Source organism: Rhinolophus sinicus, chromosome 6, assembly GCF_057876585.1.
Source record: "Rhinolophus sinicus isolate RSI-liver-muscle chromosome 6, RSI-T2T, whole genome shotgun sequence".
Lineage (NCBI taxonomy): Eukaryota > Metazoa > Chordata > Mammalia > Chiroptera > Rhinolophidae > Rhinolophus > Rhinolophus sinicus.
The window spans coordinates 62128426-62152156 of record NC_142506.1 but is presented as its reverse complement, the minus strand read 5'-3'; positions in this window follow the sequence as shown (position 1 = coordinate 62152156).

Below are 23731 nucleotides of genomic sequence, written 5' to 3'. Positions count from 1 at the left end.
TATGCACTTCGTCTCAAAGGTCACTTCTTACCAAGTACTTATACGTGGGAATTCTATCACGTGGGAATTCTATCAACCCGCTTTCTCCCCGACCTGCAATCACGCTCTCCATCTCAAGTACCTTCTGATAGCGCTGGCTTGTCATGCTCTTCCTCTCAGAGCCATGTTTTAATCTCTCTAATAGAACAAGCGGAGTGATTTGCAGATATGTAACTGTTCCACCGGATTTCTTTTAACATCCTCCGTCCCTAAGGTTTTCTCTAAGACAGGATGAGGGCACATCTCTTGGAGAAAAAACACGAGACTGTGGTCAGCTTTGGGTAGCAAGAAAGCTGACGTCTTTAGCAAGACGGTAGTCATAAGAACCTCGCTTTGTCAAGAGAACAAAAGGATTTCTGAGCACACTGGATCTTGCTTCAGATAACAAGTACTCAGGTGGGGGAGTAGATCACTTACATAAGGTGGGTAGATGGGTCTTAGCAGAAAAGAGGAAGGTGGATACGAGGGGAACTGAGATGCAGGGAAGATAAACCTGGAGGCAGCATAGCAGAGCGGTGTAAAGAAGGCTGTAATCCTAGCCCCATTACTTATCATCAGCCTCATTGTTATTTAATGATATTGATGATAATAACAGTGATAGCTACCTTATAAAGTTGTTTTCTCATAAGGTAGTTGTCAAGATTAAATGAGATTAAAAATAAAGCACTTAGACCATGCCCAGTACAAAGCACATGCTCTGTTAGTGTTTGTCAAATGCATCTGTGTGTACATCGCTCCATCTCCTGGGCTCGATTCCTGGAGGAGGGAGGTGTGTTAAGTAACTTGCTTCCCAGTGAAGACTCTGGGGAATTGCCCACACTCACATGAATCTGTAGCCTGCAGCTTCAGAGTAATCTCAGCGGAACAGCACGGTTATGAGAGACGGACTGAGCTTAGCAGACTCTCTTGAGATGCTCTTGGTTCCAGACATGGCAGCAGGTGGAGGGTCCCTCTCTGAAAAGAGAAAGAATGGCGTTAAGCTGAGGTGCTGGCCGGCCAGCTGGCTCCAGCAGAGTCACTCCCCTGGCAGTATAGTTCCCATTCAAGACCACAGACCAATTCCACAGGATCCACAGAACCAGCAGAAGCCAAGCAAGAAACTGACTAGCTGGGTCTCCATCTTTCTGAGAGAGAATAGGTCCCAAGTCACATTAGCCCCAGGCTCAGGGAGAGGGTAAAAGAAGTTCTCTGCACTAGGGACTGTGAGGCATACACGGGACATCTGTACTGAGTGGAGAACAAGGGGGCTGAGTGACCATATGCATAGTGAATACTGACTGCTGAGAGCTCCAGCCCTGTTCTCTCATCGTGTTGTCAGAATCCTGGATGCAGAATCATCCAGGCAGGAGTTGAAAAACACTTTCTTAGGGAATATGACCAGAACAAGACTGAAGACCTAAATATATTGACGTTGGTTTTTACCACTACCAAAACAATGAAATAAAAAAGCATATTCAGAATACTGTGTAAGAAAGTCACCCTGAAAATACCCCCTCACACACATACATGCATACCCATGATTTCCATTCAGCTTTTCAAACACTCTCAAACATTAGAAGACAACAAAGCATGATCCAACATCTTAAGTAAACCTGTAGCATGTAAACTGTAGATGGTTCCAAAGAACAAGTAAACAGACAGTAACAACAACAAAAAAGCATAATGCATCTTAGAGAAAAAAGCCATCGTCTTCAAAAGGAAAAACATTATTAACACTATCAGTGAGATAGGAATGATGATTCATCTGTGGTACAGGGACTGGGAGATATAAAAAAAAAAAAAAAAACATAACAAGAAAAAAGCTTTTGCCATTTAAAAATCATCATAGTGAAAATGAAAATTTCTGATAGATTAGGAAGATAAAATTGAGACAGTCTCCCAGAAAGAAAAGCAAAATATCAAAGAAGCAGACAAAAAAGTAAGAACAAGTACCACAGTACAAGAAGTTCTAAAAAGACACAGAGGGAAAATCTAAGGGAAGACTTTATCTGAAAAAGTTTGAGAAACTTTGGCAGAACTGGCACACATTAACTGCCAGACTGAATGTGTAGTAAAACAGCTGGAGGAAAGACCTATATATTGTTAGTTTTCTCAATACCGGGGTAAAGAAACTCTGCAAGCTATGGAAAAGAAGGAAAAAAAGAAACACAGATCACACAAGAAGTATCAACAATCAGAATGAGTCTAGATGCATTATCAGAATCAAGACAATAATCGAGCCTCAAATTATGAAGACAACTCTATCCCCAACCAATAGCCAATAGTCAAATATTACTTTCAAACATGAATGGTCTTAAACATGTTATCTCCCGTGTACCTTTTCTTAAAAAGCCACTGAGGATGTTTACCCACCGGAACTAGAACACAAATCAAGAAAGAGAAAGACATGGGCTGCAGAAAGAGGAGAGTCAACAAAAGGATGTACCAATGGGTCCCCAGGAGGATGGAGAAGGGTGGCAGATGGTACAGAGGTTGTTGGGTCCAGATTAGAACACTGTGACTCAGGAAACAAACCTGACAAGGTCTCCCCTGACATTGTGTATACCATCTTTTAAACCAGAGAACAAAATACCTCAGTGAACTTTACACAGATTCATATGAGCACTTGAATCTGGGTAAAGTTGACGTCATGTTGATGACGTTTCTTTTCTTTATGTCCCACTGCCTGGGTTTGTTGATGACTCTCATTCCTCCCTCAAAACGAGGAGTCTCCCTTGATCTTTACTTAAGAATTGGAGATGGACCAGGGGAACGTAGAAGCGGGAGACTCCACATCATTTTTGGCCCATATTTAAAACCTATCAGATGACCCCACTTTGCTCAGTTTTATGTTTCTTAGAACTGCTTCATGTCCTTTTCCACTAACTTCCTGTTTCATGTCCCCACCACCACCACCACTGATTCCCCGTTGACTGAGTTTTAGAGTTTTCGTAAATTCTCAATGAAGCTGAAGTCAGACTAGGATCCAGGGGCTCTGCTCAGCGTACCTTTTCCTGAACCCTTCTTTTAACAGTAATGATGTTGTTGGTCCCTTTTCCAACTAGATTTGTCTTTGCTACACATTTTTTTGTTCAGAATTAAACATTGTGTTATTTAAAGATTCGTACGTAAGAAGAAACACTACTAAGAAAAGATGAAAAAAGATGGGAATGGGACTGGTGAAGGGCACATGGGAGATTCTGAGAAACTGAGATGATCTATTTCGTATCCCAGGTAAGAAGGATGTTAGTGTATTACTTTTACTACTATTATTAATTTACAAACTACATGTATACAGTGTGAAACATATAAAAAAATCAACAACAATTATAAAAAAGAAATGTTTAAAAAGGAAAGGAGGGAGGGAGGGAGAGGGAGGGGGTATAAACATCATCATTCATTCTTTCCTGTTTAGTAATACATATCCATTCACTACGTATTATTTATAAACAAAATCTTAATAACCCTCTGTAGTTGCTTTACTCCATAAATCCCAATTTTCCAATGACCCAATGTCCCCCCAGCCTCTTGGAAATGTTGCGTTGCTATATTTTACTTCCGTTATTGAAATTTGTATCAGTCTGACCAAATGCAGAGTCAAGTTATCTTTTAACATTTTGCTGGAGAATATACTACATGATTTTGTCTTACAGTTTTATGTTTTCAAGTATGTGAATATATGGAGAGAGTTTCTTAACTGGAGTTTCCATTTACATGAATTTAGTGTACTTACATATTTAATTTTAAAATATCTTTCAATGGAGTCTTTTATACTTGTTTCTCAGAGAGAAAGAGACAGGCTTCTAATCAGAGACTGATTTACCATGAAATGTATTAGGTGCCTATAACGTATGAGAAGTAGTTGGAACTGATGTAGTATTACTTAAGTTTTGTCCAGAACATTAAAACATTCCCCCTAAATGTTCATAAAATACTTGACATATCAGTGACTGCACTGGATTAAACATTTTCGTTTTTTAAGTGCAAATGCCCATGGAAATGAATGAACAGTTCAGTATAAATTTGTACAATCAATTTATGTTACTTCCAACATGGAATCAGGATAATTGTGGGCAAATCCTATCATCACTATTGTCTAATATTAGCTGACGTCCTACTATGTTCCATATAGTGTTCCAAGCTTTTGATCTATATTCTAATTAACTCTGAAAATAAACTTCAAAGGTGGGAATTATTATTTTATCTCTCAAAGAAAAAAAAAAAATCTAGAGACATCATGTTACTTGTTCAAATCAGAAGAATAAGCCAACAGCATAACATGGGTTTCTAATCAGATCTGATTGATCCTGAAGCTGTGAAAAGTTGGCATCAGTGAAGCCATTTTAAAATGCAGTCAGGGCAGACATTCCATAGGAAAGGCATGGCTCGTCTTACTCCTTGAGCCTCTGGGATATTTGAAATGGGCAAAATAACCTTTGGACTGGGCTAGGGTACCATTGTCTTCCAAATGACTGTAACACTAACAGGAAAGCAGACCTCCTAACTACGAGGTCTGATAATTAAAGATCCTGTTTAGAATCAATAAACAGACATGCATAGCTAAAGAAAAAAACTTAGCTTATTACCACCAATAGAAATCCCTTCCTTCTATTCATATAATTATTTCCCTTCATTTTCTCATTAGAGAGAGAGAGAGAGAGAGAGAGAGAGAGAGAGAGAGAAGGAAAGAAGGAAAGGAAAGGAAAGGAAAGGAAAAGAACAGAAAAGAGAAAAGAAAAGAAAAGAAAAGAAAAGAAAAGAAAAGAAAAGAAAAGAAAAGAAAAGAAAAGAAAAACATTGCTTTCACCCCATAATCGGAGCACTATTTGGATTTCTGCTTAAATCAGTGCTTCGTGAATAGCTATTCTCTGATCTCAAATAAACACGTGTTGCCTCTCACTTGGTTTTTTATTTTTAGGTTAACAAAGCCTAAGCTGTTTCTTACTGGGGAAATAGAGGACACAGGAAGAAATACTTTCCAGCAGCTAGGGGCCAGGATGGAGCAATAAAGAACAGCTCAGATAGCAGCAGAGCCCTGTGCCTGGACAAACTGGGGAGGGGGCATAGGTGAGGGGAGCCTTGAGAAATAGGAAGGGTAGAAAAGCAATTTTTAAAAAGGGGGGACAATTCTGTGTACAATGCTCCCTAACTGAAAATTGCAAGGTGTTTTCATTTCATTCTTCCAAATACTAATTAATTCTGAACGATCACCCTTTTATCCCAGGCTCTGCCAGGCAGAGCTCTCTTTGATCATGCAGACTTCCGACACTTCTCTTGTTGTAGATCCACAGGTAGGCTTTCATCTAATTCCCAATAAAATAGAAACTAACAAGTTGAGTAAAAAGTGTTTTCTGAAAAACGATCGTCTCACCTAGCTCCCACTATGTATCTATGCAGGGATGGGTGTCCTACTTAAACGACCGACTGACTTGATCAAACTTGAGACACTATTTTTACCCTCACTTGAAACTGAATGATCCAGTTTTGGTGTCAAGTTTGAGTTCATTTGCCATCGGCCTTCCATCTGCGCTGTTGGCCACTGCTGCTCCTCTGTATCTCTCAACGCAGTTGGGTCACATCTGTATGAGGATTTCAGCTGAGTCACTGGAGGCTTATCTCTTTCAGTGAGTTCAGTGCTGCTAGATCTAGTGAAAGCCTCTCTAATCCTTGTTTTTAGTTCACTAACATTTCTGCCAATTGACCACTCCCTATGTCAGTGACAGATGTGTGGAACACATTTGCCCTAGGACTACCTCTGCATGACAAAATACCTCTTTTTTTCTGTCGAAAGTTGAACACAATGTCTGAAAAATTAGTCTGGTGACAAAAGTCGATGTGTGCTTTCATGTTGAACTATCCTTCAGTTCCTTAAAATAGTTTTGTGTAAGATCATACAATTCCCTTTATCCAAGGTGAAACAGAGTATAGAGGCAGGTCATGCAGTCACTTTCTACAAAAGGCTTTGTTTTTGAGAAACAGGGATATCTTTGAGCTCAATCTCTTCTTCATAGAAATTTGAGGCACACCACCACACTTTGGTGGTCCTGAGGTCTCAGAACGCATATCAGGCCACAATAATCGGTGGCAAAATATCGAGCCCTCTAACAGAAGTTACTGGAGCAAGTTATTGAGACACTCTCTAAACCTGAGTTGATTACCAATAAAATGGTGATAGTAACTGACCTGAATTCAAACTGCTGTTGTGTCATTAATTGAGATAATTTATGTAAAGCACTTACCAGACTGCCTGATTTTTTTAAGCTTTCTGTAAATTAGCAATTACTTAATTTTTACCATTAGATTCACATATACAAATATTTATCTGAATTTGTTTAAACTACAAAAAGTTGTGTGTTTTTATGGTTTCAAAAGTAATGGCAATGGAGACTAACCTAGGAAAAATATCTGCAAGTGATATATTTGGAATAATATTGCAAAGATTCAAATGATTTAACATTGTAATGGAATGGCTCTATTGAATGTTTCCAAAAGTTTTGCTGTTGTTGTTGTTGTTGTTTTGTTTTCTAAGTGGGTACAAATGATTTCTGACATTCCACCCACTAACTACAACTTTCTTAACTTCTATAGTATTGAGGTTAAGGAGTACAGTCCATGGAGTCCAGTTGCCTGAGTTCAAATCCTGGATTTGGCCTACACTCGCTGGGACTTCAGACGACTTTTTTCAGTCTGCCTTGCTACTGGGGCGGGCAGAGCTAAAATATTTATGCGTGTATTTATACTCACATATTTCTATATCCATCTCTCTATCTACCTACATGTTCACAAACAGGGGTTTACACCAGCACCACGCATTCCATTCCAATACTATTGGATTCATTCTTTCACCCTTTCATATTTGCACACCCCTTCTCCAATGGTGAGATGGCTGCGTCTCTTGATCTTCAATATATTAATATTTACTTATTTGTTCAATGCTTGCCTATGTAGACAATCTCTGGACTCTACCACGTCATGCAAAAGCTTCCCTCTCATGGATGCATCTCTGCCAGACTATCAAGCCTGTCAACACCAATTCCCTCCTTGAACCAACGCAGTGGTCCTTAACGTCTTTATACACCATGAACTCTCTCGAGAAGCTGATGCAAGCTACCCACCCTTTCCCCAGAAAATGCATGTAAGCAAATTTGCACAAAAGATTTAAACAGTTTCAAAAGGTTCACACTAGTAGTTTAATGACATTGAGTAGTTTATTTGATTTTCTCTAAGATTCTGTCTTTTTTTTTCCAAGTATACATCAGTGGTGAGAATAGTCCCCTCAAAGGAACTGGTTTAAATAAGAAATTGTATCTACCATGCTTTGAATACTGAGAGTAAAGTAATAATGATAGTTGTTAGAATTATCTTCCCCAGTCAGCTCTTGATCACAGTATGATGGCCCATCAGTTGCTATGCCTGTTCATGATCTAGTAATCCATTACTTCCCTCCTGGGTTCATTTACTGATGTTTCTGAGTCTCTGTTTCCTCTTCTCTAAACTGGTGATAACAATACATATTATTCAGGGAAGTTGATTAGTGACCAGTATGATAAGTAACCGATACACAAAATATGTTCAGAAGGGGTAATAATCATTGACATTTTGATATTGTACTAGTGTTTTCTTAGCCCTACAGATTTGTCTATTCCTTTTCTTATGCTTCAAATGCTTTTTTCTAGCTATCTGGTAATTTACGTCATCTACCCATCAACAGCCAGATCACTTGTACCGTATCTTCAATGCTTCTTTGGACATTCCATATGAATTTTATTCTTTATGGTTCCCCCATGTTCCTTTCTCCTACACTAACCCCTCTGGCACTTGTATCTTGACTTAATAATTTAATGTAAACTGCATTTATAAGGGTGAGCTATAAGAACCATCCATTTCATTGTCACATTATAGTTTTTACAAAAGATTAGCTGAAGGCATTGTCCACTTTTATATCCATCAAAACTTACACAAAGATCAAAGAGATAAATCTCATGGTAAATTTAATTTCTGAACAGACTTTTATCTCTGGTAATAAAGTTAAAAGGATGCTGTCTTTATACTGGAGGTGATGGGGAATGGAATGACTGTGGGCTTTGTAAACAGATTCAAATCCTGGCTTTGTCACTTCCCACCTGGTGAACTTGGATGACACATTGAATATCCCTGAGGCTGAGGTTGCTATTTTGTAAAATGGGGGTGATACTTTCTTCCAAAGATTTTATCAAAGATTAAATCAGAATGTACATACAAAAAAGCTTGACAAATAAAAGATAATAAGGTAAGCTAGTTCCCCACCTTTGCTCTTGAGCTTTTCTTATAACTCATATTTCCTTTCTCTTTAATTACTTTAATACTTAGTGCTAAGCTAGATATCTGTTTTAAGGTAATTTATTATATCTAATTTACACAATTTTATTCATTTTTTAATCAAAAAATGACCTTTTGGGGTCTTTTAGAAGTAGAAGAAATTCAAAAATAAATAAAACTGTACATGATTATTTAAATGGATTACTTTCTTTTTTTTTTTTTAGAATGGTAATGGCCAAATAATACATTTAACGTAACTTTTCTACCCACACACAAAAATCTAAGAATAAATCAAGAGCACTTTTGGGGGGTGGGAGGATAACAGTGGGCTTTTAGCTTTTTCATTTTTTGGTTTTGTTTTTTGCTTTTTTTTCTTGTTGTGGTAAGACCACTTAACATGAGATTTTAACAAACTTTTAAGTGCAAAATACGGTGGTGTTAACAACAGGTGCCGTGGTGGAGACCAGATCTCTAGAAGTCACTCATCTTCTAGAACTGCAACCTCATAGCCTTTGAAGAGACCCCCGTTGTCTCTCCCCCCACCCCCACCCCCCATCCCCTGGTAGCCACCATTCTACTCTCTGTTTCTATGTGTCTGACTATTTTAGAAACCTCATATGCGTGCAATCATGCAGTAGCTGCCCTTCTGTGACTGGCTCATTTCACTCAGAATAATGGAGAGAATGTGTGTGCACTGATGCTTCATTACCGACACCCTCCTGATTAAACCAGCGGTCAAATGGTGTGGGTGAGAATCATGGGTTCAGCTGATATTATAATAGAGGTTTACCTTAGGGCAAAGTAGTGAACCTCTCTGTGCCCCGCTTTCCTCATCTATAAAATGGAGAAAATAATAGCATCTACCTCTTTTGTTTTGGTGAAAATGAAGTTAATTTTTGCAAAGTGCTTCAAATCACGCATGGCCAAGACTTACATAAACACTATAGACAGTTTAGCAAAAAAAGAAAAAAAAAAAAACACAAGAAAATGAAAAACAGTATTCCCTCACTGTTGGCCAATTGAAATGATATTATTTAACCAGTTAAATAATAAAACTGTGCCTATAGATAGAATAGTAGAGTCATTCTAAGGATAGTCTGATCCTGTATTGAGCCAAATTACCACACTTGTACTGATACACGACAGAGTAACCAGGGTGACCAGTTGGCCCCATCTCTACCTAGGCCATTGTCACACGGTTGTTGTATTAAGGGAGGTCAGCAAAGTTCTCAGAACCTCATTGTCACACACCTATTGTCACAGACTAAGATCTAAACCTCAAAACTAAATTCAGTTCAGTCACATCTATGAAACTACAACAAGGAAGTAAAATCATCTAAATTGACTGTGTGGCCAATGGGCACCCATATTGGCCGATTCCTCTTATCTTTTCAAATGGTAGTCTTGGTATTTTGTCCTGGTTTTAGTGTAAACACTTAAGAAGTGAATACAGGACTTACCTACCGCACCATACAGACTGATGACAGTAGTTTGACAATCTAAGATGGAAGACCCATTCTGAGTGCAAATAGTTATTACTGGGGGATGTGAGCATTTTCAAAGATAAACAGAATGTCCAATTTTAGGGCCATCAACCAGTTTCAAATGCTACTCTCCTCATGTGGGTGTTCATGTTTCACAAGTGTCTTGATCACAGAATATAGTATTAAATATATATATACATACATACATATATATATATATATATATATATATATATATATATATGTATGTATATATATATTTTTCTTTCTTTCTTTCTTTCTGTGTTCCTTTGGATTACTCCTGAAGATTTAGTGCAGTGTTTACCAAAATTGTTTGTCTTGTAGAGATGAGAATGACATTTCTAGACCACCAGCTACATATTTAGACATGGCCTGTCTGATAACCAAGCCTATAAATAAGACCTGGACGCAGCTGGAACAGAACTGAATGCCTCTGGATAATTGGCATATATGTCACACTGGGAGGAACAAGCACTCTGTCTAAAATAATGCTGACTGATGAGACAGGGCATGTCTTCCCACACAGACCACACATTTCCACTGGAAAAAAAAAATTCCATTGTCCAGACACATTTTAAATTTCATGATTATGCATTTGTAAATCAAATAGACCAGATTCTTGAAACTGTAGCAAAAAAAGGGGCCAGATGTCAAACCTTTTTTTGTACCCTATCCCATGTTGAGGTTTTGGAAACTGCAAGTTCCAGTACATACAACAGAAAATAAAATAGATAGTTCAAGTACAAAGGGCTTAATTTATCCATTTATAAAATGTCTGCCTTTGAGCTAATTACAAAGCACTGTTCAGGCTTAGCAGTGGAAAAATATCCTGCTGGTTTCTATAGGATGTCTCTTCACATAAAGGAAAACAATGAGTATATAAAGAAAGTGCTTTGGAAAGAGGTAAAGGATGTGTCCATTAATCAGAATTATCTATCAAGTGGCCTTACTTGACATCCATCTTTATAAAAATCAACCCAAAAGTTAAAGATCATCATGAAATCTATTTCTGGTACTGATATATTGATGAAAAGACTCAATCACTCTCTCCCACATACAGAAAAAGACAAAATATTGCACCAGAAAATAATACCTAGTTGAAGAAACTTAGCCCACTTGAGAAAATTTGTTGCTACTCTTTAAAATCATGTCTTTCTACTTGCCCTTGGAATTACAAATAACCATAACTAAATCTAGAATTAATTTATGTTAGTCTGAGATGCTAAATTTATAAGCCACATTGACTTGGAAAGAAAACGTGTAAGTGGGGCTACAACATAGTAAGTGCTAAGTAAACAATATCAAGATATGTTTGGACATAGACTCAAATATTGAATTATGACCAAGAAATTCTGCTTGTAGCATTTTTTTTACCAGTTCTGAAAATGGCATAATGTACAATCTGAATTCCTTTCATTCATCCTGTGAAAATAATTATCGAGAACCTAAATTATTCAACGTAATTAATCCCTACCCAAAGGAAGCAGTAAGGTATGTACTCTTCTATAAATAAGGGAACAGAGCTGATAATGAGGTCCATACAGTAGGATAGTCACTACATGTTATTTTCAATCATTTAAAAAGTGTTCTGGTAAGGGTGAGAGCTCCACTTTGCTTGTGAGAAAACTGAGGGCTCACTGACTCATTCAACACCTGGAATTCAAATCAAGATCACTGTTGCTATTAAATGCTTCCCCATATAATGATAGTATATAGGTATAGTTCAAAGGGAAATGTCATACATAAATTAAGTTTAACAAACCTGTTTTCAGAATTGAGAGCTAGGAGAAACAATTGTTATATTTTTCTATCCCTCTTTACTGGTTTAATCATTGTTTGGAAATACAGCTGTTCAGGGTAGATCATTGGCCAAGATGGAACTATTAGCAATTGGTTCTGTGGGCCTTTTATTTTTTCAATTAACCATATAAATTGAATAAACTTATCTGAGAAATTTTATGAGTTCAGACATCTATAAAACTTGTAGGTGCATTTTTACATAAACTACCGGCACTTAAAAATATCACGGTTTCAAGAAAATTAATATTTATAACTAACTCACTTGCTATGGATGATAAGCTCTATGATCACTTGTCACTAAAGATTTTAGCTTATAAATGTGCTATGTCATAGGGTCATCTTTAGTCTAAGTTCCTGTTTGTCCATCATGCTTGCTGCCCAAGTGACCAAGTGTCTGTTTCTCATCACATCCCACAAAGACTTAATTATATAGCAAAACGACAACTTTCAAAATGTTTAATGAAAACTATACCAAACTCAGGGGAATGGTCGTTTATTTCTCGCTGCTTTGTTTCCTAGCACAAAGGTACCTGAAGAAAATGAATGCAAATAAGAAACTTTATGAGTATTAGAACCAGAATAAAAGTGTGGTCTGCAGGGAAATTTTCATGAAGCACATGCAGCCTAATGAGGTTTTTTTCTTCAAAAGAGAATAGCAATATAACTTCTTGGGACAAAATGGTCACTTACTGGCCTTTGCTTCCTCAGCATAACACCAATCAGTATAACAAACGTCATATTTACATTGGGATATTGGTCTAAAAGTCATCTGAAGTCTTCCATATTTCTTTGTACTCTCAAGAAATTGGCCCATGGGAATTCAAAGGAATATGAAATTGAATTAAAAAACTAGGATCAATAGTCAAGAATCAGCACATACTCTTCCTTTTAGAATATGGAATGCCAATGGGGAAATTCCTTCCCTCCAATCCTCACTTTTTTGAATTTAGCAGTGATCAGTGATTTCTGATTTCCAAACTGCATTTGATTTCTAAAACGAAAAAAAAAAGAAAAGTAAAATTTGTTCAGCCCTTTCTCAATATAAAACGCCTGCGTTAATTGTCTGGCAGTGTAGCTTCTTATTGTATGTACGTGCAATTTCCATCTGAGGCATTTGCCTCTTTTTCTTCTGAATCTAATAATAATAATAATAGAACATTGAATCCTGTTAGGCTTCTAAAGTTCAACCTCATGTTCATTTTAGAGACCCAGGCTTCTAATGACTATTCCTCCAGTCCTTCCGATTTAAAGATTTTAAAATATGTTCATTTCTAAGGCTTTAACAGAACATTCGCGTGTGATTAGAACCAAAAAAGCATCAAACCTTAAAAGCACTTTTATCTTGTTTAATTTTGGTAGGGCTGTATTCTCCATGACAGGCAAATTATCCCCTTCCCCTTACTTTTGACCAAATGAAAACAAAGGATAGACATTACTCATTTGAACGATACTCATTTTACATCACATTGTAGCTCACAGTCACCCTGATGAATTCTCGTTATTGAATTGATAGATGATCAATTTCTGAGTCAGAGAAGCAGTTCAAAACTAGTTCTTCTACTCACAATTGCTTCCCTAAATCTCTATTATGATCATTTAGGCTTTCTTTCCCCTTCTCCTAGAGAAGAACTGAGCTTTTTTTGCACAAAAAAATAATGGCACGCTTTATCCTAATAAAAGAAGTTTGCATTTTGCAGGCATGAGTATGAGAATGATGAGGACTGAATTAAATAATTCCTACCCATGTAAATAGCCAGCATTTCTTCTATATTTTGCTAATGCCATAGCTGAGTATTCACAAAGACGAGATTTCTTATGGTGCTGACAAAGTGAGCCTGAGCAGAAGAAAGTAGGAAAGCTCTAACAGCAGTCGTGCTTTATACACCATGAGTACATTAAGATTAAAAATGTAGTTTTTATCTCTGTGCGAGGCCGACGTTAATAACTAGTCCTATTCAAGGAAAGCATCAAGAATTCTGTAATTTAAAGTTGCCCAGTTGTGCATGGACTAACCTAACTTTCGAGCAGCACAATCCATCTTAGTCAGTGTTTCACTTATATAACAGTTTCAGCAAAGAAGTAAGTAGCTTTACTTTATATATTATCAACTGTGATGCCCCAAATGTGTTTCTGCTTTTGCAAATGATGGTACACGTAAACAGCATGCTTGCAGATTCTGATTACAAAATCAGGCAGGCAGAAAAACGCATTTATGGTTAAAAGAACAGCAAATGTTGCAATACTCTATCTTCAGCAAAACAATAATCATTTTACCTACAGCTAACTTATCCATTGTCATGGCACACGTTGTTTACAAGTTCATTTTTTATGCTTCTGTTGATTGATTTTTTTTTTTAGCACAGTAACATTTTTTCAGCTACCTTCATTTATGTACTGTTTTCTGATTATTGAGATCTTGCCTGTTAAAGTAATTATATTGAAGCAGCAAGTTCATGTTAAAAATGAGAAACACAACTTCCATAATTTCATACTGTATATAAATGATATGAAAACCTCCAACCATGACACGTGAGCATGTGTACTGCAAACATGTCTTCTGACTTTTGATAGACATCCCAGAGGGAAAAAAAACAACAATAACATAGGATCGCCTTCATTGTTTCTCACTGTGGGATTCAGCTTTGTGCCTGCTTCTCTTGAGTCTACTTGACAGCACATAAATCTGGACTCTAGAGTCATTTAAACAAAACTTGCAAATCTCCGTCAAGGAGAAGTTAAGAAATGCCTGCATTTGTGGCATCAGCGAATGGCTCTCTGTCAATCATTTGAGATTATTCTGAAGCTATTAGTTGTCTGGCAAACTTAGACGTGTGTGTGTGTGTGTGTGTGTGTGTGTGTGTGTGTGTGTAAATTGGGGAAAAAAAGATATATATATATATATATATCCACATATTGCCCATTTAATATATTTTTAAGTTCACTAGGCTAGATGGACCGAAACACACAGGCTACTGTCACATGTATGTTCTTGGGCAAACATGTCTTACTAGTTATCTAGGCTAGAGTCTTGGCAGAAGGGCTCTCCCGCCCATCTGCCATCATTATTTGGCCCATTAGCATTGTGATCTATCAGGATGAACTAGACACGGAAGCCAGCAAAGGTCTGAATGAGGGATCTAGCCTTCAGACATACAATCACACTTATTTTGCTCCTGTTAAATGTGTGTAACAAAGAGAAAAATCAGTGAGAACGGCGACTGAGTTTTTCTATTGTTTACAGGACTTTCCTAATGGTTGTCTTCCAAAAGCAAAAACTGCAAGCCTGAAACTAATTTTTAAAAATGTTAGAAAATAAAAAATAAAAAAAAATAAAGTTAACATGTGATATTTTAAAAAAAAACTGTAAGCGATACAAATTTGCTTGAAATTTGACTTTGGTGAGGTTCATACCATCTACATAGGTTTCCAACTTCTGTTTCCAAGTCCCAGAGTGTAGTGTACAAGAATTTTTTTTTATAACCTTTCATTCATTAGAAGTCGTGGCCAGGGACAACTAAAGTTAACGCTTAGGGATATCCAGTTTAATAAGAGAATGAATAGAGTCTGAAAGAACTGTGTTTGCATAGGGAGTTCATATAAAGAAGGTGAAAGATCCAAATGAAGGTAAGAAGGTAGTAGAGATAGTCAAAACACTAGAGTCCAGGGATGGAACGAAGACCGGGAACAAAGCTGAACTCAGTTGCCTAATTTCAGAGTAGACGGATAACAAGCTTGGAGTAACCTAGATGAATTTTTCCTCAATGTATATCCATTTCAGTGCCTTAAGTGTACAGCGTTAAATAATCTGACATGAGCACTCCCGCAGATAGGTAGTTACCAATCAAATCTATCCAAACCTTATAAAACTGCAAAAGTGACATTGCTTTAGACATTGATGGTGACACTGACTTAATTACTGGGTAATCTGGAGAAAAATTCCCCTCCTTTCAAGGCATTTTTTCCATTGGCTTGACACAATCTACATAATACACCAATTTAGTATACATAGAGTACAAAGATGAAACATCCACCACTTTTTCCAAGTTTTAGTACATCTAAGGCTAATTCATAAAGCATGATACTGTGAGAAAAGCTTTCCAGGGGTAGATACAGATTAACAAGGATTCAGGAAGCAACATGATTTACCTTCAAGAGTCAAAATGGTCATTTCACAGAGAAAGATGATGTCCTTGTTGATATGCGCCACCATTTCCCACCTCTAAGTAGATGCTGAAACATTAAATTCTCCCCTTGAATTTACACAAAACCTCCATCAGGATTGATTATTCTCAGCAAAGAAGATAAACTAGAGGCAGACGTAAAGGTGTTTTCTCTCGTGACTTCTTTACCCTCCAATTTAATGGCCTGCTCTAATTTCTTCTGCATATCGTGCTAATGCAGATGTCATAGACTGAATGCTTGCATCCTCACAGAATTTATATTTTGAAATACTAACCTCCAACATGATACGATCAGGAGGTGAGGGCTTTGGGAGTGATGGTGTCATGAAGGTGAAGGCCTCATGTGCGACCTGGTGACCCAGTAGAGGAGGTCCTGATGTCACCTTACTGCTCCAGCCACCGGACGGTGCAGTGTGAAGGCTAAATCTACGAACCAGCAAGCGGGCTCCACCAGACACTGAATATGCCAGAACCTTCATCTTGGAGTCCAGAACCATGAGAAATAACTAACTTTCTGTTGTTTATAAGTCACTTAGCCTATGGTATTGTGATAGCAGCCTGCAAGGACTACGGCTGTAAGTGATTTCAATGTGGGGTCCCTGTAGTTAGAATTAAATCACAATATGCTTTGTTTCTGTTGTAGTTTGAATGTATCTTATCCCATGCATTTATAAAACATTAGTATTTTATGTGTCTTTGAACCCTTTGCGAATGGAATCAAAACACATAAAAGGCTAAGAAGACAAATGCTAGCAGCTAGAGAGAACACGTTGGTGGATGCCAGATACTTGGCATAGGAGATGTTTATCTGATGCTAACACAATAAGGCATACCAAGTGAAACCACAGTGAAGTAGCCATTGTTTCAGTCTCTTGTGTTGGCATCGATGGATACAGATCATTGGTAACTACCATAGACTGAGTGCTTCATTTTCAGATCTAGGGCCCATAAGTGACTTCAGTTTCTAACACACTGAAAACAAAGCAAACAAACAAGCAAGCAAACAAACAAACTACCATCTAAGTCTCCAAGGTCATGATTGGACAGTCATAAATAATCGCACTGCGTATCTGAACTGTCTACTAAAAAGACTATAAAATAAATTGATCATTTTCTGATACATGTAGCCATCAACCATGTCAAGTAGGGAAAATTAACTATATATACCCACCTAATAAATGAATTAACCCATTAGAAACAAATTATAAGAAAGTATCCTTGCGTAAAGTATGTGAATGGGATTCACCATTCTGTACCCTGTATTTCATAGCTTAGAGGGCTTTCATCTTTTATTTTACGGTTACTTAAAATTCTACCCTAAGACATAGCAGGCCGCTATTTTGAAAGCATCTGTTTATGGTTTGGTTTCTCTTAGGCTGCAATACATGCTTTCACACCATTAAAAAATCCATCATTCTACTTCACTTTCTAAAGAGTTCAGATTCGTCTTAATCTTCCATTACAGACAATGATTTCAATTTACAAGATGTCTAATGGAAATTCTTTTTCATTTTTCAGAATACAAAAGATTCAGCTTTATTGTGTAAGTGTTGAATCCCTAGAAAGCTTCACCAAGGTCAACAGCCTTACATAAAAGTGATATGTACAGTCTTTTAACAGTTAAAAAGAATCTACATAAGCTGTAGTATCATCATCAGAGTTGAACTATTTTTCTAACAAAAAAGCTCTATTGTTCATTGCTCCATTAATTATCTTTCTGATGGTTAGTACCTCTTCAGTGTGCCATTTGTCATGGAATGTTTCCAATATGGTCCTTTTTGTGGATAACAATGGGGGGGGGAGATAAAACACATAATTATAATTATGTTGTCAAGTTTACAGGTAATGAGAAAATTTTCTAAGCTTTGAATACATTCTAACATGGATTGTAGAGGATTTCTTTGCCTTTTTTTTTTTTTTGCCAACTTTCTCAACAAACATTATTTTTACAGGTGAAGTTTCACACAATCAACAAATCTCAAAGACAATTCTGCGGATGTGTCTGGAAACATAAAAATTTAAAAAGCCAGTATGAAATGATGGCTGAATTTGGATGAATAAAATATTCTGTCAGGCAAGCTTAAGAGAAAAAAAAAATGTATCTAATATTATGGGTCACGATACGCAACTAAACCTAGTAGTCAGCACCATTTCCTGTTAAGTAAAGTAAGAAAACTGTGAAAATGTGTGCCTTTGTCCATAAAGTAACCTCAAAGTGTATAGTGATTTTTGTAAATGCCTGGAGTCTATACTGATGTAAGCCATCTACCCCAAGAATTTGGAAATAAGAAAAATTCCATTCCACACTGAACATTACAATATAGAAATGGAAGATAATGAATCAGATGGTGAGATGTCACTGTTATGGGCATGTTGGACTTAGAGTTCATATGATTAGCACTTTGACCATTTTTATTATTTCTCCACTTGCCCAAACCAAGGACCTTGCAGTCACCACTTCTTCTTCCTTTTATTAATATCTCACCTTCAATCTCTCAACAAATCCTAACAGGCCTGCCATCGAGATCTGTCACTACCTCTACCGCCTCCATTATTGTCCAAAGGATGGCTATTGTCACCGGGAAATTACCCAATGTCTCCTCAGTCTGTTATCAACATGGCAGCCAGAGGGATACTGTTAAAATGTGTATTAGATCAAGTGTTTCTCTTCTTGAGAATGACCTAGGACCCGGTAGTCTCTCGCACCCTCCACACCCTGCCAACGCCCCCATCACCACTTCCCAGCCCATCTTCTGCTCATCTCTTTGCCCGCTCTACTCTTGCCATCCTGATCCTTTGCTATTCATGGAACTCAAAAGCCAGGTCCTGCCTCGGGAACATGGCACCTGCCATTCCCCATGCTTGGAGCACTTTACATCATTCAGATTCCTGCCATGCTTCCCCCGTCCCTTTCTTTCCATCTTGATGAACATGGCCCCTTCTCGGTAGGGACTTCCCGAACGACCCATTTACATGACATCGCTACCCTGCCTTGCCCTTTTCTTCCCAGCACCCCATTCATCTTCTGGATTGATTTGTCTCCGTAGCACTTTCCATCTCTCTTACTATATATTTCCTTTATCATCTCTTGCTCCATGTTAGAAAGATCTTCAGAATAATAGTATTTGTCAATTTTGCTCAGAGTGGCATCCCAGTACCAAGACCGTACTTGCACAAGGTAAGAAGGTCTAGATCATTTGCTGAATGAATACAGACATGAGTGAGTCAGAGGAGGAAGATTTATAGAGGAACGCATATGCAAATCCCCTGAAGATACCACATAACTTCCATATCAAGACAAGCCCAGATTTAATAAATTCACATCTCTGCCAAAGACAGAATACATCAGAGGGGATAGGAAACAGCAACCTGAGGGTACAAAGAATCACTGACATGGAAAGTATCAATGCTCTCTGCCTTCTAAGAGAGCCTTTGCAAAGGGTTTCCAGCCCCACTGGTGATGTGGTGAGCTTAATGTCATTAACTTTACATTCTTCTAATGACCCAATTTCACCAATAAACATCTGACTTCCACAGAAGTCTGCTCACGTGGTAAAAATGACCACATGGAGTGGGGCTTATGACTCAGATTTGACTTCCCATGTAATAGATAACAGTGAGAATGCACTTACCATATGGAATCTGAGGAATAGATTGATGAGATTAATAAACATAATTCTTCTTTTACTTATTACTTCATTCAATAAGCACCCTGATGCACAGTGGCCAACCATCCCAGTTTACCCAGGACTGAGGAGGTTCTTGAGATGTGAGAACTTCTGTGTTAAAACTAAGGAACTTGTGGGCAGATCAGGATAAGTTGGTCATCCCAGCTATCACATGTCAGACACGGTGACAAATGCTAGGAATTTTTTAAAAAGTGTATTCCATAGTCCCTTCTTCGGATATCTGAGTCTTCTCTTTATCTCCTATATTTGCCAATTGGGACTTTTTTTTCCCTTTTTCTCCAGCATATCAGTTAAGTTCGACAAATGTTTATATACAATATTTACTCTCTGTATGCATTTTGGAACTAGCAGTTTAGCTCCAAATTGGGGGGACAAATAGAGTGACTGGGGAATAATCAGGACATTAAAAGATACGGTGAATTTAATTTGGTATAACAAAGGTTTATTGAGCATACATTATTTGTCAGACAGTATTTTGGGTGCTAGAGATACATGTGATAGACTTTAAAATATGGGCAGAACTTAGCAGTCTCTAAACGGCTCCTTAGCTTCAGTTTAAATTATCTGGGTCTTCTCCCAGGATATGTGCCCATCAGAATAGATTATAAAGGGAAAAGAATAATTTTCCCATTGAATATGGAACTCTTACCTTTCATGCCTTATAGGAACTAGATGCAATCAGCCATTACTTGTTTTTTCCTAGTATCCAACCAAAGGGTCTAATTTCTAATTTTAGATACACTCACAGACATCTAATTAACTGCACCTATTTCTTTCAGAGAGAAAGAGAGTTGTTTTTACTGTGAGCACTAAAGAGTGAAATCACCGACAGAGAGACAGCTTCGTGCTATGGGAAGCAGCCCACACCACATGGTCCTCGCCTAACATCAGAGACGCAGCTTCTGTGCCTATGTGTGGATTTCTTGACTCTCTGCTGCAGGCGATTTAAGAAGCTCTGTTGCTACCGTGAGTTCTGGCTGGCCTTTTATGAAAATCATCTTTGTTCAGCAGCATTAGTTTCCCCTTTTTGTTTTGGTTGGGCATGAGAGCCAAGGTTAAAAAAAAAATAAAAAAGAAGTAAAAAAGAGAAGAAAAAGGAAGACAATCACACATCTTTATTTAAAGACTTGAAACTATGTCCCTCAACAACAAACCTTCACCAGCAGGCTTCAGGTAGGAGCTGCAGCTTCCCTTAAGATCTAGAGAGAACGATGCTTACACACACTGCTGTTAGAAATTCTTCATCCCACACATCACTAGAGACAACCTGGTGATAACAGTCTTTAAAGCTAACGCACTAGCAGCTATGCTCCAATTATTACCTCAAGGTTTCCTTCAATTGCTTCTTCAAAATACTGCATTCCCAATCGTGACCATCGTCGTTCCCCAAGCCTCCTTGGACAAGGCTTTGGTCAGCAAACATGGGGGCAAGTCACCATGGGAACGCTAGTATGTCACACAGCTTAATCTGAATCTGCAGTTGGAAATGCGGCAGACAGGTAGCAAAACAGACCACACTTTGAGCAAAGTTAAGGGTGTAAAGATCATTTATGCTCAGATGAGCCCCTTCAAACAAACACGACTGTCTGGAGGGGAGCTTTCATCAGCTCTCCAGTAATCCAGGCTTTAAACTGATGTCTCCTTCTGGATATCCCCAAGTTCTTCAAGCTCAACATCAGGAAAACAAAACTCATTTTTACCATCCGTCGATAATCCATTGCTTTTCCTATATCCCCATTCATTCTAATTAATGGAGCTGCAAGTCACTGCTACTGGGGGCTGGGGAGTTTTTCCCGATTCTTCTGTCTTCCTCACTCCTTCCATTACTCACCAGCGAACCGATGCACAAAGATTGAGGAGACTGTCTGCTCAGACTGAGCTTGAATTTACTTTCATTTCACTTTATTAAATAAGCGAAAAACAGTGCAAAGGTTAAACACAAGTAAACTTGGACGTCAGTAAGGAGACTCAACTGCTCCTTAGCCTTAATTCCTCCCAGAGTAGTGCCAGAAGAGTGATGGTCAACGCAGACCACGAGGAATAAAACATCTGCCCATCAGAGAAGCCCTCACTCGAGGGTGGTCTGTATCCCGTGGTATCTGGCGGGTGGAGGGGCTGTGGCAGCGCTCAAGGCTCCACCATATGACCTCAGACATAACTGTGTGCTCTGTCCCAGTCACGTACTCCTGTGACATTTTCCCTATTGACACATCAGGTCAACTTACAGATGGGTCTGTGACCCACCCACCACATCGATGCTGGTGACTCTACCTTTTAAAGAGCTGTGACATTATTGCCTCCTATCCATTTCCACTGCCACTGCTTTAGCTCACGTTCTGAGCATCGCCTCTGCTTCAGACTCATCCCAGTCTAGCCCGTCATTGCAATGCAGCCAGTTCGCTTTCTACAATGCAAATGCACCCATGTTCGTGGCAGGTTAAAAACACTTTATGCCTCACTGCCCAATAAAGGCCAAATGCCTTACTGTGGTACAAAAGGCCATTCGTGCCCTGGACCCTGATTTTTTTCTCTCATATCATTTCCCATCGTCATCCTACCTGTCATCTCCTTCCCAGCAAATGCTCACACTGCATTTCTGTGCTGTGCTGTTTCATTCCATTTCTGACTTTGCACATCTCATCCTCACTACATGCCCCAGTTATTCAATGATCATGTATTAAAACAATCATACGTGTAAAGCCAGATTTACAGCCATTACTGCACTTGGTTCTGAGAATCCAAAGTCCAGTAAGACATGCTTTTCTGCAAAGAATTTGCAGTCTGGGGGGGATGCAAACACATGCAACAACAGGTGTCGTACAGAGTGATATATTTGTAATAAGGATGCATAAAAATTATTATGGGAGCCCAGAGAAGCCTCCACGAAGGCCACAATGGTGGGCATTGAATACATCCTCATGTCTGTGGTAAGTTTTAAAGAAAAACTAGAAGCTATTTATTAAATGGAGTGCTGATTTTCTTAAGCCCCCAGCTGAGGAGAAATCTTCAGGCGGATGCTTTCCTATTTAGACTGCCACCCCTACATATAGGTGGATGGGAGCCCCGATTTCTAGTGCAGTGGGGATAGTGAGTGGTCTGGGCCACTTCAAAGAGGCTTTTTCAGTTGGGATTTGACAGAGCCTGAGAATACAATGGGAACATCTTCTGAATTACGACCAACGGGCATCACAGGAAGATGCTTCACATGGCAAAATAGGCCATTAAAGATCCTCGGCTCTCACGCCTGACAGTCTGCAGATGCTGATTTGGCTACCACGGAGCGAAGGACAAGAGAGAGGCATCCTAGTCTGTCTGAGCTGCTACCCAAGTACCACTGATTGGGTGGCTTAAACAACAGAGACGTATCCCCTGCGGTTCTAGAGGCTGGAAGCCGGAAGCCAAGAGGCCAGCATGGTCAGCTGAGGGTCCTCTTCAGAACTGCACACTGCTGACCTCTCATTGATCCTCACTCACGTGGTGGAAGGAAAAAGGGATCTCTTTTAGGAGAACACGGATCCCATCATGAGAGCCCCACCCTCACGACCTAAGCTCCTCTCCAAACTCCCACCTCCTTAGAACATCACATTGGGCATTAGGCTTCAACATATGAATTTGTGAGGGACAGACCCTCGCAGGTGGGGTAGGATAAAAGCTGGAAGTCTCTTTCTATTTAATCTATTAACACATCCCTTCACCTGTGACCTCCAGATCTTGACCCATCATCCTGGGGATGTTCTAGCTTTCTCCAGCAATGTAACTTACCAGCTTTATTCTCTCAACTTCCCACCTGAGCAACACTAATCAAATCTACACAGGTGTGGTCATCTTTCTTTCAAATAAGCACGTGATGGAGGGAGGGAGGGAGGGAGGGAGGGAGGGAGGGAGGGAGGGAGGGAGCTCTTCATGCTGGAACCACCATTTATGGGATAATCTGTTTAACGTCCTTCTGCTATGACGCTCTAATCATCCCCAGTGTGATGGATAAGGGACTCTATACAGAAAGGAAATCAACTGACATTAAACGCTTCATATTTACATGTCTTTCTTTCCTGGTGAGTGTCTACTACTCCTTGAAAACCCATTTAATAATCTCTCCTATCATAAAGTCCTTCTGGCTTCCAGCCACTCTAATCATCCCTCCCCCCGCCCCATTTTAAAACCATATTCTGCATGCACTTGTAGTTGCAATTATCAATCCCACTAGTGTTTTTCACAAGTCCCACTAGACTGTGGACACCTC